General features: G+C 39.2%; 1 protein-coding gene and 1 pseudogene across 1 annotated transcript in view; one reads left to right on the forward strand and one right to left on the reverse strand.

Moving 5' to 3' along the window:
• Window positions 1–17,885, reverse strand: part of grik3 (glutamate ionotropic receptor kainate type subunit 3) — a 176,015-nt gene that overhangs the window by 128,345 nt on the left and 29,785 nt on the right. The gene's annotated exons all lie outside the window — the stretch shown is intronic.
• LOC148372494 (U2 spliceosomal RNA) lies at window positions 47–210 on the forward strand (annotated as a pseudogene).

Genomic DNA, 17,885 nt, shown 5'->3' on the forward strand with positions numbered 1-17,885 from the left:
ATTAATGGGGCTTAAACGCCATAGATCTTTTTGGGTGCAAGATATCTTGGGTTCTGGTTGTTTAACTGAGTACTTTGTGCTCAAGGGATATGATGTGGCGTGCTTTATGTTCAGTTGATTTTTGCAATTGGGAGATGGAATAAGAGCTTACTCTGTCCACTCCACGCATCGGCCCGGTATTGCAGTACCTCCTGGAACGGTGCATTCGCACTGATCGCTGCTTGGCCCTGTGGCTAGGACCTTGACTCAGCCTCTTGGCTGGGATCAAGTGTCTCGGCCTCTTGGCTTTGTAGTGTATTATGATTTGACCGATAACGGATAATGGATAATTGATAAAGAATATAGAACAATAAATCTCTACAAAACCCCCCTCAACTCCTGGACAAACCCTTTTTTTGGTCAAAGGTACTCAATGAGTAAGGCCTTAATGTAAGTGTTGGGGCTCGTTGGTCTAGGGGTTTGATTGTTGCATAGATTGTAAGAAGACCTGGCTTCAACTCAAAAACGAGGTCTCTCTTTCAGAGTCAGTTTTTCTTATTGATATTCAATTTTGTACATAGCGTCTTCCAACAACAGTAAAAGGGTAAAAACCAAGTTCGAAATTTGCTGAGAAATTGATTTTTGCTCGGATGACATTATTACAAGAGGTGACGAGAGTAAGAAGGAAGAAGTCGAGGGCATTCACTGAGTTGCACTGATGGAATCCTGGCCCGGCGCCAGTATAGCTTTTTGTTTCAACAAGTTTGCGGACAACCAATGGTTTAATCGATGATTCTTAACCTCGCTTTTGCACCAGGGAAATACACTCGAGTAAAAACATGAGCAGCGACATGTTGGCTGGGAGTTCTTGAAGCAGGCGGCAGGTTTTCTAAAGAACACATTTGCCAACAATCTGTCATGATGGAACATCAACACATTTTTTCATATAGGAGAGTTTGAATTGTAAACATTAAAAAAATAGAAATAAAAGAAGTAAAGAAACACACTTGATATGTTTTCTCTTAGTGGGAGTTAACGATTCATTGATTTATTTCGAAGTTTAAACAATCTGTCCAACTAATGCAATGGTTCCAAACTGGCGGGTAGGGACCCAAATGTGGCGAATATTTTCCTAGTCATGATAATGCTAAATGAAGAGGGGTCTGGTATTCTTCTTAACACATGGTGATGATCTCTTCTACGTGTTCTTTCAATCGGCACATTTGAGAGGGACCATATTTCATTTGAATCAGATTTTGTTGGTTTTATTTCCTTTTCCTGCCCATAATAATAGGTCCCAAAGAAGTTACAAAAACAGTACAAACGTCGAGAAAGGAAAGGAAACACGAAAAAGGTGTACAAATGTTTAGGTAGGCACTTTGTTAATATTTAGAATTTCTTTTAGCATCTGGGTTATTTAAAGAAGTTTTACGGGGCCGACTTATGTGGGAAGTTGGCTTATATGCGAGTATATACAGTACTTTAGGGTTACTAATAAATTAAATCTAAATATAATGCCATCTCCAGGAGGTTTACTGTACAGTATATATCCACAATCCGTCCTGTTAATGAAAAGCATTTGAATGGCACATGAAACAGCCGACTAGGCATATTTAATATTATCGCTTGTACAACTGTGTGCATTTTAAAGCCCATAATCCCACTCCACAAGGATCACGCTTGAGTCAACACCAGCGTTGACATTCAAGAGGGCCTCTTGCAGCCTCTTTGTCGTCCTGCTCCCAGCCAACAATTTCTGTTCTGCACAAGTAGCGTTTTGGCGCTATGACAACAGTTTGAAAGGTGCGATGCAGAAGTTAGCTTAGGGGTGGGAAAACTATGGCACGGAGGCCACATGCCGGTCGTCTAGCTTTTTAATCTGGACTGCCAAACTAAACAAAGCAAAAATAAAAAAGCATACCTGTCAACCTCCACGGCTCCATGCCCTTACCAACTGTTGTATTTTCCCTTACAAAATACCCAAAAAATCTTACACCATATTTTTTTTGCAAACGTGCTTATTTGTGTAGTTTAGCATGTTATGGTTAATGTAATAACACAAAAATGCAACCAAAATGGCCTTAATTATGTTATGAGATAGCATGAGGACCATTAGACTTCATGTTAAAATATGGTGTAAGATTTTGTATTTTGTAAGGGAAAATACGACAGTTTGCAAGGGCATGGAGCCGTGGAGGTTGACAGGTATGGAGTCGCTGGAAGTGAATTTCCCTAAAGGGGCCCAAAAACCTGAAACTTATCTCTACAGATGAATGAATGTTGTACATGTGTTATATCATATATATTGTTAATTAACATTTTGTTGTGAGATACTGAGTTGCTCGACATGGATGAGGATAATTATAAAAAAAAAGTTCCAAAATTAAGTAGCTTGGACGTTTACTGTAGAAGGAAAAAATACATGCAAATATAATTAAGTAGAATTTTCTTGTTTAAATTATTAATTCATTTTCTGCATTAAATTATTGTTGGTAATATATTGATTAAAGGGATAACCACAAACCTGTCTTTTTCCATGTTAGACTTCATTTTTTTCTCAACACCTTTTCAACGTAATAATTCGTAATATAATGCATCTAAGCAAGTGAGCCGTTTGAGAGCCGGCTCTCTTTAATGAGTTGAGCCGAAAAAGCCGGTTCTCTACAAAGAGACGGACTTCCTTTCACTAAACAAACTACCACATGAAATCCGAGGCGGCAGACGCATGCGCACAGTAGGATCAAACCACTCGCTTCGTTTGCAACGAAAAAAAAAAAAGATACCGAGATAGAGGCTACCGCGGCAAACTGGTTTGACTTGATTGATTTGCCGTTTCGTGATAGTCAGTGCATACCGGATGCTAATAATTAAATATAATAATAATAATAATAATCATTGACAAATTTGCGCTTTTTCTTGTACGTTGTACACGTCATCAAATGCATAAGAAACGTACTTTCTACGGCAAAAACGTACAGGTTGACAGGTATGAAAAAGTGAAATTTGGACTACAAAGCACACCTGAGTAAAAGCCTCATGCACACATTTCATAAAGTTATCAAATTTTGACTTTGTACAACACCAGCTTTTAACAAGATTAAACACACATAAAAATCACATTTATTTATTGCATTTAAATAAATCAGCGGGGAAATGTGTACTACAGAAAAGTAACACATAGTACCTTGATAATGACACTTGTTTGCGAACTGTGTCAATCTTGATCAACTAGCGCAACAATCTGTATTGATTAATATGGAATCAATATATGAACACCAATGCGACAAAACATTCTGAAAACAAAATTCAATCTACTTAATAAAGTTAGGAAGACTAATTTGATTCACATTGTTATTTGGGCAAGCTGTCCGACAAAATTGTCAGCTCCCTCTATGTGAGGCTCTTGTTATGTAAAATGAAAGCAAATCTTTTTACAAAATGCATGTGTATGAGGTAGTTCATATATATATATATTTTTTTTTAATCAATATCATTTTTTTCTAAAAAAAATTGTTCTAATTAATTTTTTAAGTATTTTGATGCTGAGTAGACGCACAATTACACACAGTGTCCTTTTGAAATGTATTGTTCACGAAACATGGTAACTGCGATGTGTTCATTCAGACAGTGCAAACACAATTTTAATCTATTTGATAATTGTTCCTTTTTCTGTATTTCCATTTTTTAAAAATGTTTTTCATTGTATTTACTTAAAGAATATTATCAAATTTAGTGATAAAAAGGAGCTTGACTCATTATTTTGTTTTAATGCTAGTGTTTCAAACGAATTTGATAGAAATGCCCATTAATAAACAAATATATAATTATTATAACTTGTACATATTCATATCTGCATTTTAATGTATTCCTAAATACATATTAGAAAAAATATATTTAAAAAATCTTCATAAACTGCCATGGTATCAAATCAAGGCTTTAAATGGAAAAATAAAACATTTTTTTTCTGATGACAATTATTTAAATCAGAAAGTTTGCCCACCCTTGGGTTAGCACATTTTTTATATACCGGTACTCAATACTGCCACCTCTGTCCACAAATATAACTGCATCACGGTTTAACATTTGAACCCTTGTTGCCATTGACAACGATTCACGCCTGAGTCTAACTGGGATTAAATGAGAATCCATCAATCAATCCATCCATCCATTATCTGCTCCGCTTATCCTCAGTAGGGTCGTGGGGGTGCTGGAGCCCATCCCGGCCATCTTCGGGCAGTGGGCAGGGGACACCCTGACCTGGTTGCCAGCCAGTCACAGGGCACACAGAGACAGAACACAAACTCATTCATACCTAGGGAAAATTTGGACCAGAAATTATCCTTTGGGAGGAAATTGGAGTGCCGGGAGGAAACCCACACAAACACGGGGAGAACATGCAATCTCCCCTCAGGAAGGTTCAATTTCATGACCTCAGAATTGTGCCACACACGCACTAACCACTGTTCCGCCGTGCTGCCCTAAATGAGAATTGAAGACCTAAAATAAAATCTTAACTGATACGTTTATAATTTAGTAGAAGCTCAAAATAAAGAGAGGAGACATCAATGAATTTTGAACTTGCATGGGGAACAGAGGCAAGAGTCCAAACCTCAGATAAGAAATTCCAACATGTCCGAAAATCCCTCCGCTGTGCCATTTCTTTTTATTAAATCTCCTTGGTTACAAAAGCAGATCAGCCCTTAAAGGGTGTGGGAATCAAAGAATGATTTGCCGAGATGACAATTACTGTAGGTAAACAGTGCATACTAGTCAAAATAATAAAATCCTATACATTCTTCTTTGCAGGTGTCGATATAGAAAAATAGAAAACAACTGATCACAGACAAATAATAACGAAATAATACCGACAATTTGTAATGGATTCATCCAATCTCCCCCGGCAGCCATAGGAACATAGACTAGTCGAGTACTATGAATAAACCGCATCAAATCGACGTTGCTCCCGGCGACACTGTTGCCACTAAGCTTTGCATGGCGCCGCTCTGAGGTATTTGCATGATTTGGCATCCAGCGTACAGTATGTTCCGCCAAGATTTTTTTTCCGACCGTACAATCCTGAACAGTGAAACCCCGGCAGATATTTGGAATTTGAAAGAAAATTCCTGAGAAATCAAACCAGTATACATTTTTGTCTGAAGAATCAATAACCAAACACAAAATCTGACTTATAGAACAAAAATCTGCATCAGTTTAGAAGGATTTTATTAAAGGTGCAGCAATTGATTGATCAACAGCCCATTGATTACCGTAAATTCCGGACTATAGAGCGCAACTGATTATAAGCCGCACCCACCATATTTCAAGAGGAATACCGATTTTGTACTTACACAAGCCGCACCTGTATATAAGCAGCATGTGCCCACATTAAAAAACTGTAACACAAAATTAACACAGACCCAATTTTAAGTCTCGCGATTGTAACTGATTATCCTTCATTTAAGTACACAGTCCAAAAATCACATCCGGCTAAATGAACGTTAAATGATACCGGTACTTAAGGTTTGATGCACACCGGCAGAGTCTTGGTCCCGTTGAAAGTAATCCAAAGAAAAAAGTGTATATTTCCAAAGGTAACGGTGGGAAAAATATATATCCACTATTGTCCGCCGTGTCCATAAACACTCACCTTTACCAGTCGCCACTTCCCGTCAGCCCACGTTTGTTACGCCCCTTCTTTTTAATTCACCCGTCCAAAACATATTAGAATAAGTGTCCAAAATAAATACAAATAAATACATTACAAAAATATACAGTTGCAAATACATATTATACATGGTTACACATATTTACAAAAAAAGACGGTACACCGAAAGAGTATTCAAAGCTTTGATAATAATAATGTAACTTTCATCCCAAACGGTGCCTGTGACAGGTAGCAACATGCTAGCAACACGCTCACAACACAGAAAACGGGTCTGTTAAAAAAACATACCGTACTTGTAAAAATCACGGTAAACCGTCCTCATCTTCCTCCTTACAACTGAAGCCATCAAAGTCTTCTTCCTCAGTGTCGGAAAGAAACAGTGTCATACAGACGTCGTCCCACGCTCCCGCAGCCTCACTCGCGCTGTCGCTGGTGTGCCCTCCTCTCCGTCACTTTTCGGAACCCGTTGGTGATGGTGGATTTTTTTATGCTGCCCCACGCTGTCAGAATCCACTGGCAGACTTGCAAAAAAGTTGCCTTTCGCATGCGGCCAGTTTTAGTGAAAGATTTCTCGCCGCTGGTCAAGCCAAGTTGCAGTCTTCCTCGGCGCGTATATTCAACCGGTCTAAATCTTACCTTTTGTAATCGAGCGCCGCTGGCGGCCGTTAAAAAAATTTACATAAATTGGCCACATCCCTGAATAAGCCGCAGGGTTGAAAGTTTGAGAAAAAGTATCGGCTTATAGTCCGGAATTTACGGTATTAATTTAATCGGCAACTATTTCTTGATAATCACATCATTTACATACATTTTAATCACACATTTTTCCACATTTTCTAAATATGAACAAATATTTCTTAAACTCATCTGTCACTGTTGCCAATTGGCCCCGCCTGTGTGATGCCAGCTGCGGCTCGTTGACGGATTGGCTTTCCGTCTATTTAAGCTCAGTGCCCTCACTCTTCCTTTGTCAGTCCGTCAACAAACCTCTGCCCCGCAAGACGTGGGTTTTGACTCCTGTTTCCTGTTGGTATTTCCTGTCCGGTATGGTTCCCGTTTATTTTGTCCTATTTAATATCGGTTTCCAGTTTTGTTCCCGTCTAGTTTGTCCTGTTTTATTTCGATACCCTGTTTTGATATCAATCCTGTCTGTCCTGTCCTGTCCGGTATCGACCCCATCTGTCCGATATCTGCTCGGGCATTTGGTATAGATCTCGTCTATCATTCCACGCCAGACTGCTGCCTAAAGTGCATGACTCCCCATTTCCCATAAAATAAAAGGCTTGTGAAAGAAACGTCACGCATTTGGGTCCTGATCCATTTCTGGTTTTTGACATCATAGTCAGTACATATATATATATATATATATATATATATATATATATATATATATATATATATATATATATATATATATATATATATATATATATATTTTTTTTTTTTTTAATTATATTATTTTATTTCATTTTTTTAATTTTTTTTTTTTTTTTTTGCTGGTAATAAATATGGTAGCTTCTGGTAATAAATGAGGTAGCTCAGGAGGTATGCAGATCATTTCATTTCAGATCAATGTTGATGAACCAGCACTCTTATTCAAAATACATATGGATATACACTTATCCTAAAATTTTCTATTTAGTTATAATTTTTTAGAAAGTAAAGGGTTTTGGCTTGAACCAGCTGGTTGTTTGTGTGTGTAGTTTTTTTTTTTTTTTTTCGTACAATTTTTTGTTGGTGGAGTTCTTAATAACCGAAAAACAACTTTTGGCGATGTTCATGTTCAAAGTTGTGGAATTTTCGTAGATCACTAATTGGGAAAGTTAGTGTTTTCATTTTTTTAATCTAATATTGATCAACCAGCACAAATATTTTATATTCAAAGTACTGTATATATAAATACATCCAGGGTTTTTTTTTTTTCTCGAATATATCGATTTAAAAAAACAGAAGAAAATATAAGTCCATAGTTTAACTTATTTTTTCATGTGGTTTTAGCCCAATCAGTACCTAAATCAGAGGTGTCAAACAGGCAGCCCGCAGTCCGGATCAGGCCCGCTAAGGAATTTAATTCGGCCCGCGAGACAACGCTGAGGGAAGCGCAAGAGAAAAACAAGCTGCAGGTTGAAAAATGTACACTTGATGCGCCTCACAAAGACGCTGTAGTTGTATTTATTTCTCTCTCTCGCCCTCTCATTATCTTCCTCCGTTTTTCTCTCACTCTCTATCTTTCTCTCTTTCAATCTCTCTGTCTCTTTTTCTCTTTGTTCCTCTTTTGTCTCTTCCGCTCTCTGTGTCTTTTTACTTTCTTTTGCTCTCTCATCCTTTTTTTCTTTTCTCTCTCTTTTCTCTCTAGTCTCTCTCTCTTTCTCTCACTTGCTTTCGCCTTCTTTCTTTTTACCCATCTGTCTTTCTCTTCTCTTTTCTCTCGTTCTCTCTTTTTCTCTTTCTATTTCTCTTTGGATTTATTTCTTCGTCCCTCTTCCCCCCTCTCTCCCTATTTCTCTTTTCATCTCTTTTGTTTTTCTCGTTCTGTCTCGCTCTCTCTCTTTCTCCAATGAATAAACAATAAAAAAAAAGGGGAGAGTCACGTTCTTGTCCCCATTGACCGAGATGAACAACGCATTACAGTAAAAAAAATACTTTGATTTTCTTTTTTTTTTTTACACGGTATATTTCCCCATTTTCTGATACGTTTGCTTATAACATTTTTACACCTTTTAAAATATATAATTTAATATGTTTTTATTTCTCATAATTTTTAGGTTTGACTGACTTTACAGGAAGGTGTTAATGGTCTATAAATGCTCTTGAATGGTGTTTTTGAGAGCTTACGATATGTTAACCCCATCTGTTGTTCCCATGTGGCATCACACTTTTTCTGCCGCTCTTTTTCCGCATCTCCGCAGGACTACAAGCTAGTAAACAGAAACGCCTTTATTGGATGCAAACAGCTTTTGTTTTTACGATTTTTGGGAGGTTTTTTTTCATGGCGTTGGAACATTGCGGATGGGCTTGTAAAACAGGTCATTGAATTTGCAGTGGGAGCGCCAGGAGGCCATACGTTTTGATGGTCGCACAACATCCATTTTGTACATTTGAAAGCATCTGATGATCAAACTGCCTGGAACCTGATATAACCTGCAATGACATCATTGGCTGGAAGTTATTTCTGATTCAGAAAGACGTATTTGCCCTTATTTGGCCTTGGGATGAGTTTTTAAGGCCTCAACCACATGACCAACGTTATTTTCGGGAATGCCAAACTTTAAAATTTAGTCTGTTATAAAACACTCCATATTGTCAATCCATACCTGTCAACCTGTACGTTTTTGCCATACAAAGTACGTTTATTATGCATTTTACGTTTATTATGACGTACAAGAGAATCTGTACGGAAAAACGCAAATTTGTCAATGATGGGTACCATCCGCAATACACCGACTATGACGAAACGGCAAATCAATCATGTCAAACGAGTGTATCTGTATCTGTATCGTTTTTTTTCGTTGCAAACGAAGCGAGCGGTTTGATGCTAGTGTGCGCATGCATCTGCTGCCTCGGATTTCATGTGGTAGTTATGTAGTGAAAGGAAGTCCGTCTCTTTTTAGCGAACCGGCTTTTTCGACTCAACTCATTAAAGAGAGCCGACTCTCTAACAGGTCACTTGCTGTGATGCTTTATATTACGAATCATTATTGTTGTATAAAGAAGTTAGGAAAAAAAGGAAGTATAAAATGAGAAAATGAAAAAAGACAGGTTTGTGAAATGAAAAAAGAAATAAATGCTCTGCATTTATTTAACGCTTTTCAAGTCAAGACTTCTCAAAGCGCTTTACAGTGTGCTTCACATTTCCCAATAGCAGCTGTGCAGCCTCGTAAGGCGCGAACCTGCATATTTGGGGTATTAGGGGTTCAGTGTCTTACCCAAGGACACTTCGACATGTAACACGAAGGAGCCGGGATTCGAACTGTGATCCCAAGACGAGCGCGCTACCTCCTGAGCCACTGCCGCCCTTGTGGTTATCCATTTAATCAATATATTACTAGCAATAATTGAATGCAGAAAACGAATTCATAATTTGAATAAGAAAATGTATTATTCTCCTTCATTATATTTGCATGTATTTTTTCCTTTTAGAGTGATTGCCAAGCGACTTAATTTTTGAACTTTTTTATAATAAACCTCATTCATGTCGAGCAACTCAGTATCTCACAACAACATGTTAATTAACAATATATATGATATAGCGAAACCCATGTACGATATAACTTACATAAATAAACACGTTTGAAAAAAAAAATATGGTGTAAGATTATTTTGTATTTTGTCAGGGAAAATACGACAGTTTGTAAGGGCATAGAGCCATGGAGCTTGACAGGTATGTCAATCGCAGTGATAAAAAGGCATTTACTTGAGATTCTGGCCATCCAGGTAAAGGAAACCTTTATAGCAATCAATGGCAACCATAATTGTAAATCACGAATGTGTATATACTTTGTAAGTGTACATATGACAAATAACAATGTGAAATTAATGTACTGTAAGTTCGCCATAATTTGCGCTTCGATTCGTCCAGCCTCAGTAAATCGGAAAATATTCTGCGATCCGCTATTTCTGACTGTAAAGTGCTGTTATCAGGTGGCAAAGCAGGCTTTTGTCACAGCTGGCAGATCTTTTTGTCATCACTGTATTTCTGCCTTAAATAAAATGCACTGATATGGCTGTAATCCATTACCCCCAATTCCATATTGATGTGAGGACACTAACGTTCTGTACCGTTCTGGACCAAAAGTGCAAGGTTGTAGCCGTGATCCATAATGCTTGGTTGACTATTGCTGGGAGCAAGGGCAGGCAGAGTACATTTTTCTCACATCAGCCCGTTAAAGCGTGCCCTTGTGAGCTACCTAAATTAAACTGCAATGTTTTGGCCGCAATCCATTTTCCTTAGTCGACTATTGCTGAGACGATGGGCCGAGAGAAAATCTGTGTCAAGCATTGTGGCTTGTTCTTACCACTTAAAATTAACAGCACCCATGCGGCCTCGATCCATTATTCCTGGTCGACTATTGCTGTGAGCAAGGGTTGGCAAAGTGCATGTTAAATATGGGGAAGAGTTACTTTTCATATTTTTGCATATTGGTGGGCGATCTGGTCCCCCTTAAGGCGAGATAAACAAGGGATTACAGTGAAAAAAATGATAATTTGATTTGTATTATTTTTTACACGGTATATTTCCCCATTTGCTTATAACATTGTTTATATCTTTTATTTCTTTTTGATTTTATGGATAAGCCAAACAATACTTAAAAAAAATGTTAGAATAAACATAAAACTGTAAAACTATTGTCATTATTGTCACGACCAGAACGGAATCAGGGACCAAATGCATAGCGTTAACCACAAGTTTATTGAAAGAAAGAAGAAAGCAGCGCCCGCGATCCGGTGGACGCAGGAAGCAAGCCGCTCATGCAATCGGATCGTGATCCGAATACGGAAGTGGATCTTCCGCAGCAGGAGATGGCAGTTGCAAGGACGGAAAAACAGGTTGTTAGGACAGGAGAGCAAAAACGTGGTCAGGATCAAAAACGGGTTGTAAGCGGGGACGAGAGAGCAAATCGTGGTCAGGATCAAAAACAGGTCGGAGCCGGAGACAAATGGCGATATCAAGAACGGACGGTTGGAAAAACGAGTGCAAAAACGGGACAGGTGGGAGTCAGGGTCAAAATGCTTGCCTTGTAACAACAGAGGTTTGCTGACGGACTGACAACCGAAGAGTGACCTGCCCGGGCTTAAAATGGACAGGGAACCAATCAGGTAGCCCGCAGCGGCTGGCGCCAAATGAGCAGGCACAGGTGATACTAATTGGTAATCATGACAATTATTGCAATTATAATTATTATTGTGATTATTCTATTGCTATTTGTTTCTTTTGTTATTTCACTGGGTTTGCCACAATTTGACTTTTGGCCAAATTAATTGTGTCAAGGTGAAAACAACTATAAATCTTCAGCCTTGACTTTCTCAAACTACAATTATTAGTAAAAACGTTCAATCCAATGGCTCTTTTCTTACTCACAAATGATCTTAACGAGTGGTTCTAACGTGGTTTTCAATACCTCATCAATAGATAATGAAGCACATTGTCCTGTTCAGGGTTTCCAATTTCACCTCATCAGGCTAGGTGGGAGCCCAGAAACAAGCAAGCAGCTTTTCACGTCACAAACAAACTCCTGCTGATTTTGCTTGATTAGCAGAGCTAGCTCATTACCGTAATCACTTTCCTCGCATAATTCTCGCGGTTTCCATCCTCAGCTCGGGATGATTACACCTTGCCGCGACCTTGAAAACAGCTTTTAGCATCGGTAGGGAATCTTAAAACGCGCCACTTGACTTCCAGAGATGCGATCCCACCTTCACATCTCCTCATTAGGATCTCTTAGCTCGACATTAGCGCTGTAAGTGCCTTTAATCGACGGTCGTTTCTCAGCGACGGTTTTGCCGATATCTGCCGCCGAGACCTTGCACCTTTTTAGCCTTGAATAAATTATCGGTAGATCTTGCCCATTTTCGTGTCTGATGCTCACCCCCGTGGGGGCAATTGTTTTTTTTTTCACAGAAATTGTTTTGAAGGAGAGTGGAATGAGATGATAGTGAGCGACGGGTTCCATCGGTGACCTCATCACTTTGTTTGACTCTTCTTCTCCATCAGGAGCTCTCTCTATCGATTCCCCTCCTCTCCCCTAACTCATCTACATCATCTTTGGCAGTGGTCAATGTGTCCAATTCGCTGCCAAGTCGACTAGCGCAACAGACGTCCTTTTCAAAAACGAATGTTTGACACTCAGCTCGTACGATTTTGTTCTTCCTCGTTTGTCTTGTTGGTTGTCACTAAATATTGATCTCCTAAAGCACTGTTAGATACAATGCTATAAATCTGGGGTCACCGTTTTTGTTATTGAGTAGTGTGAAAAGCTAGATTTCTGCAGTAACAACCTGTTATTGCTATGGTATTACTATTTTGTTACTTTGTAATTACCATGTTTTTATGTTGTACTTATTGTCACTGTTGCCATGGCACCCAATTGGCCCCGCCCATCTGTCACGGTTGCCAGGGCTCCCAATTGGCCCCGCCCGTTTGGCGCCAGCCGCAGCTTGTTGACAGATTGGCTCCCTGTCAGTATTTAAACTCTGTCCTGTCTGTCCCCTTTTGTCGGTCCGTCTGTGAATCACTGTTTTTACACGGCAAGCTCTTTTTCGCCTATCCCCTTTTTTTGCTCCTGCTTGTCTCCCGTCACGAATTACGACCTATCCCGGCTACTGACCGTTTTTTTCCGTTCCCGACGCCGCCATCCTTCGCCACGGAAGCGTTCAGAGCGACCTGCTCCCTGTGACCAGCTATCACCAGATCGTGTGTGCAATCCTCTCCCTTCTTTCCAATAAAACTGTGAGAAACTTTACGCGAGTGGGTCCTGTTTCCGTTCTGATCCTGACACTTATTCGAAAGTCAGTTCTGCTTTGTGTAGGGACACTGAGGGATTGACATGTATTAAGTAGAGTCTCATTTGAAAGGATTTTTGGAAGAATTGGTCATGTGCAGTATTTAGATACTGACCTTGTCAAAGACATTTAGTAAATCACGATGACCTCATGAGCGAGTTTTGTTACGTGTCCACAAAATACATAAAGGTTCTTCAGGGGGGTTTCCATGTTGGGGATCCCTGCCCAATATATTTGAACATTTGTCACTGTAAAATTGAAAATATCTTCTGTCACGGTTGCCATGTCGCCCAATTGGCCCTGTCTGTGTGGCGCCAGCTGCGGCTCGTTGACAGATTAGCTTTCCGTCTATTTAAGCTCAGTGCTCTCATTCTTTCTTTGTCAGTCCGTCAATGAACCTCTGCACCCGCAAGACGTGTGATTTGACACTGTCCTGTTTCCTATTGGTATTCCCTGTCCGGTATTGTTTAGTTTTTAAGTTTAATATCGGTTTCCAGTTTCGTTCCCGTCTAATTAGTCCTGTTCAATTTCGATATCCTGTTTTGATATCAATCCTGTTTGTCCCGTTGTTTAATATTGGTTTCCAGTTTCGTTCCCGTCTAGTTTGTCCTGTTTAATTTCGATATCCTGTTTTGATATGAATCTTGTCTGTCCCGTCCTGTCCGTTATCAACACCATCTGTCTGATATCTTGGTATTTGTTATTACTATGTTTTTACTATGTTGTTACCAGGTTGATTATGGGAAGTAGGGTTAAATAGACTTTATGAACCACTAATGTATATTTTTACTTGAAAATCACAATGAACCAGCATTGATGAGCTATTTTCAGAACAGTTCTGGGGGCACCTCAGTTCTCCTTAGTAGGGACCCTGGTGCTTACCAGATCTATACCCCTGACCTGGAAATTGAAAAATCAGTTAACATTTTGGAACAGGAAGTTGCAACCAGACATTCTGTCATTACCTATAGTTTATGATGTCTGTGTATTGTAAGCTGATGTACTACCGAAATATATTGCAGCCTGGTGATCCTGGAAGGGGGATTACCTCGTTTGCAGTCACTTCTCAAAGTTTCCTCATTTTCCTCATGTTGAGTTTTTTGAAATTGTCCTTGCCCTCGTGTAGGTTTTAGATCAGGGGGTGATGTATTGGTAGTCTGTAGTCTATACAGCCATTTGAGACTTCTAATGAATAAGGGCTAGCATATAAACATGACTTGACTTCACAGATTTTGCCTGTCAGGTTATTTTTGGAAAGCAACCTTGCGATTACAAGGGTTCACTGTACATTATTTATTGAGCCATTTATGCCTATCCCTGATTTCCAGTGACCCATTATAGTATCTTACTTTAGATTGATGGATTGTTTTCAAAGTTTGGACATTAAGAATATATTACTTTGACCTATCTCGAAGATGGTGCAGGGTTAAAATTCGTCCTATACTGTCTCAGTCGGATGGGGAGATTATAATTCACGCGTTTGTTACCTCCCGTCTCGATTACTGTAATGCACTACTCTCCGGTCTCCCGAAGTCCAGAACCAAGAGTCTTCAGCTGGTACAAAATGCTGCAGCGAGGCTTTTAACTAGGACAAAAAAGTCCGATCACATCACGCCGATTTTGGCTAAACTGCATTGGCTCCCTGTTAGCCTAAGATGTGATTTTAAGGTTCTCTTAGTATTATACAAAATCATACATGGACTTGCTCCCTCATATCTTTCAGATCTGATTTCCCACTATGTTCCGGTCCGAAGCCTTCGTTCTGAGAGCGCCAGTCTTCTGGTGATCCCAAAAGCCAAGAAGTGTTCCGCTAGTTCGAGAGCGTTCTCCATCCGGGCACCGGTGCTGTGGAATGCTCTTCTCCTGAGATGCGATCTGCAACCTCAGTGGAAATGTTTAAATTTAAGCTGAAAACACACTTCTACTCTATAGCATATGAATAATCTATGCTTTTCGTGGACAATATCTCTGTATTATTTGTAATTGCAACATCCTTTGCTGTCTGGTAATCCTGAAAGGGGGATGCCACATGTGCGGTGCCTTCTCAAGGTTTCTTCATTTTCCTCATGTTGAGGTTTTTGAGTTTTTCCTTGCCCTCATGTTGGTTCCAGATCAGGGGATGGTGTAATAATAGTCTGAAAAAATAGTCTGTATAATAACCTTTGAAGCCCTTTGAGACTTTTTGTGATTAAGGGCTATACAAATAAAACTGACTTGACTTGTTTTGTTTAACAACTACGATTAGTTTGTGTAGGGAGCTTCCTCGCCAAGTTTTCTATCGTGGCTCTTCAAACACGACAACATTTCATCCCCCGAAGCGCTAAAAACGTACAGAAAATGTCCCTGCACTCGTCTTTATCCCTCGCCAGCTCTTCCCTTTTGAACAGCAGCGTGAATTTGGCAGGCGGCGTCTGACCTCCAGGCACGCTAACAGGCTAACGACACGCTAATGCGTCCCATTACGCCCGATTTGCCGGGAGGCCTTTCTTTTTTTGGTGGAGCGCGACGCCGCTGGTGAATTTCAGATGGGTGCTGTATAATGAAGCGCGCCTTTCTTCCTGCTTCATAAAAGACGGAAGGGAGCGGTCCTGCTGAGAGTCATTAGGAAGACCATTTTATAGGATGCTTTTCTTATTCAGGCACAAGGTTGCACAGACATCATGAAAATGAAAAGTGGCGAAGCCCGGGAGGGGGCCGAGGAGGCGTCATTAAAGTCTTCCGAGCATCTGTTTGACGTGCATAATTACAAACGAGTCCCACCTCCGATGAATCAAAATAAGTGATTGGATGCATTAAGCACTTAAAGGATGCAACCAAGAAACAACAGCGAAAGATATCAGGCTTTTCTTTTCGCGTAGCGCCTCTGAGCGCGAATGCAAATTAGCATGACGCTAGGCGGGGAAGCTATTTCCTGCCTTCCCAGTGGCGCGACGTGGCCAAATTCAATCTGTGGCTGATTTCAATTGTGCCAGCGCATCACCTCTTATGTATTCATTGCTTTTCTCTCACTGACATACGATCAAATCCAACTTTTTTTTTTCATAGTCACGAACAATGCGATCGGCGTTCAGGGATTTTCCCGGTGAGAACTCGCATGTGAATCTGCCGCTTTATTAAGAATCCCATCAGTTCACAGTCGAGTATATATATATATATATATATATATATATATATATATATATATATATATATATATATATATATATATATATATATATATATATATATATATATATATATATATATATATATATATAAGGGGAATTAGCCTTTTAGCACAACATGCAACGTCCGGCAAAACTAACATAAAAGGCGACAGAAACAAAATAAATCCAAACAGCTTGACAACATCAATCACATGACTGTTGAGAGATTTGTCAGCTGTGGTTTTAATGTTTAAAATTAACTTCTTTTCGGAGCACCAAGAAATCGTAGACTGCCCAAAACCCTCCCCTTCCTGTCGCAAAGTCTAAGGCCAAACCAAACGTTACCACATACCAGCTACCGGCCATACTGTGTGGAGTTTGTATGTTCTCCCTGTGCTTGCGTGGGTTTCCTCCGGGCACTCCGGTTTCCTCCCATATTCCAAAGACATGCATTTCAGGTGGATTAGCCGGTCCAAATTGTCCCTAGGTGTGACTGAGTGAGTGAGTTATCTGTCCCCGTGTGCCCTGTGATTGGCTGGCAACCAGTTCAGGGTGTCCCCTGCCCACTGCCGGGAGATGGCTGGGATGGGCTCCAGTCCCCCCCGCGACCCTAATAAGGATAAGCGGTACAGCTAATGAGATGAGATGAGATGAGATGAGATATATATATATATATATATATATATATATATATATATATATATATATATATATATATATATATATATATATATATATATATATATATATATATATATATATATATGTATATATATATATACACATAATTTCAGTAATATTATTCCAAAAGTTACTTGAGTAAAAGTTTGATTACTCTACTGACTTCTAATCATTCAGAGCTAGATCGTTAGTCCGACAAAACGTGTAGCATCAGTATTTTGTGTTTATAGCGCAGATTTAATGAATACGTCTATACATTTTTATAAATTCTCCTCTTTTTTATCTGCTACATATGATAGGGCAGCAGCTAACCGGGTTACCATGGAAACATGTGTAGCAAGCATGACTGCACGCATCATTAATCCTGCTGTGCTTAAAGACCCAGAAAAAATGTCAAGATTTTGTCAATAACAATTTTTCAAAACACAAATGCAGCAAGTTGTTACTGATACTGCTTTGGTTTGCAACCATATTGTGATAGTGGCCCGGACAAATTGTCTTTTGCTCAGATAGTTTTTTCTCCCCTGTCAAATTCGAAAGCCTTTCTGATGTGAAAATTAGTGTTATATACGTTTATTTTTACTTTCTTGCAATGAAGAAAGCTTCTATTAGCAAAGTGGTTGTAATTAGACTGTTTAACATTTGCAAAGAAAATTGTTTATAATGTCAGTCCGTTTTTTTATATATTATTGATCACTTGCACACTGTTTGTATTGAAATCTTGCAAATAAGAATGCTTATAATGCCAGGGTTGGGTAATTTAAATATTAAAGAGCACTTGTGGACTTTTTGCATCATTGTCAGTGCCATTTAGGTTCCAAGTGTTTGATTATCACACTTTTTAGGGATGGTTCGCTTTTTTTTTAGAAGTTTTTTATTTGTATTTTTTAAATGTTTTGTATTTTATTTATGTT

Source organism: Urocampus carinirostris, chromosome 2, assembly GCF_059441175.1.
Source record: "Urocampus carinirostris isolate Australia breed hairy pipefish chromosome 2, RoL_Ucar_1.0, whole genome shotgun sequence".
NCBI classification, from domain to species: Eukaryota; Metazoa; Chordata; class Actinopteri; order Syngnathiformes; family Syngnathidae; genus Urocampus; species Urocampus carinirostris.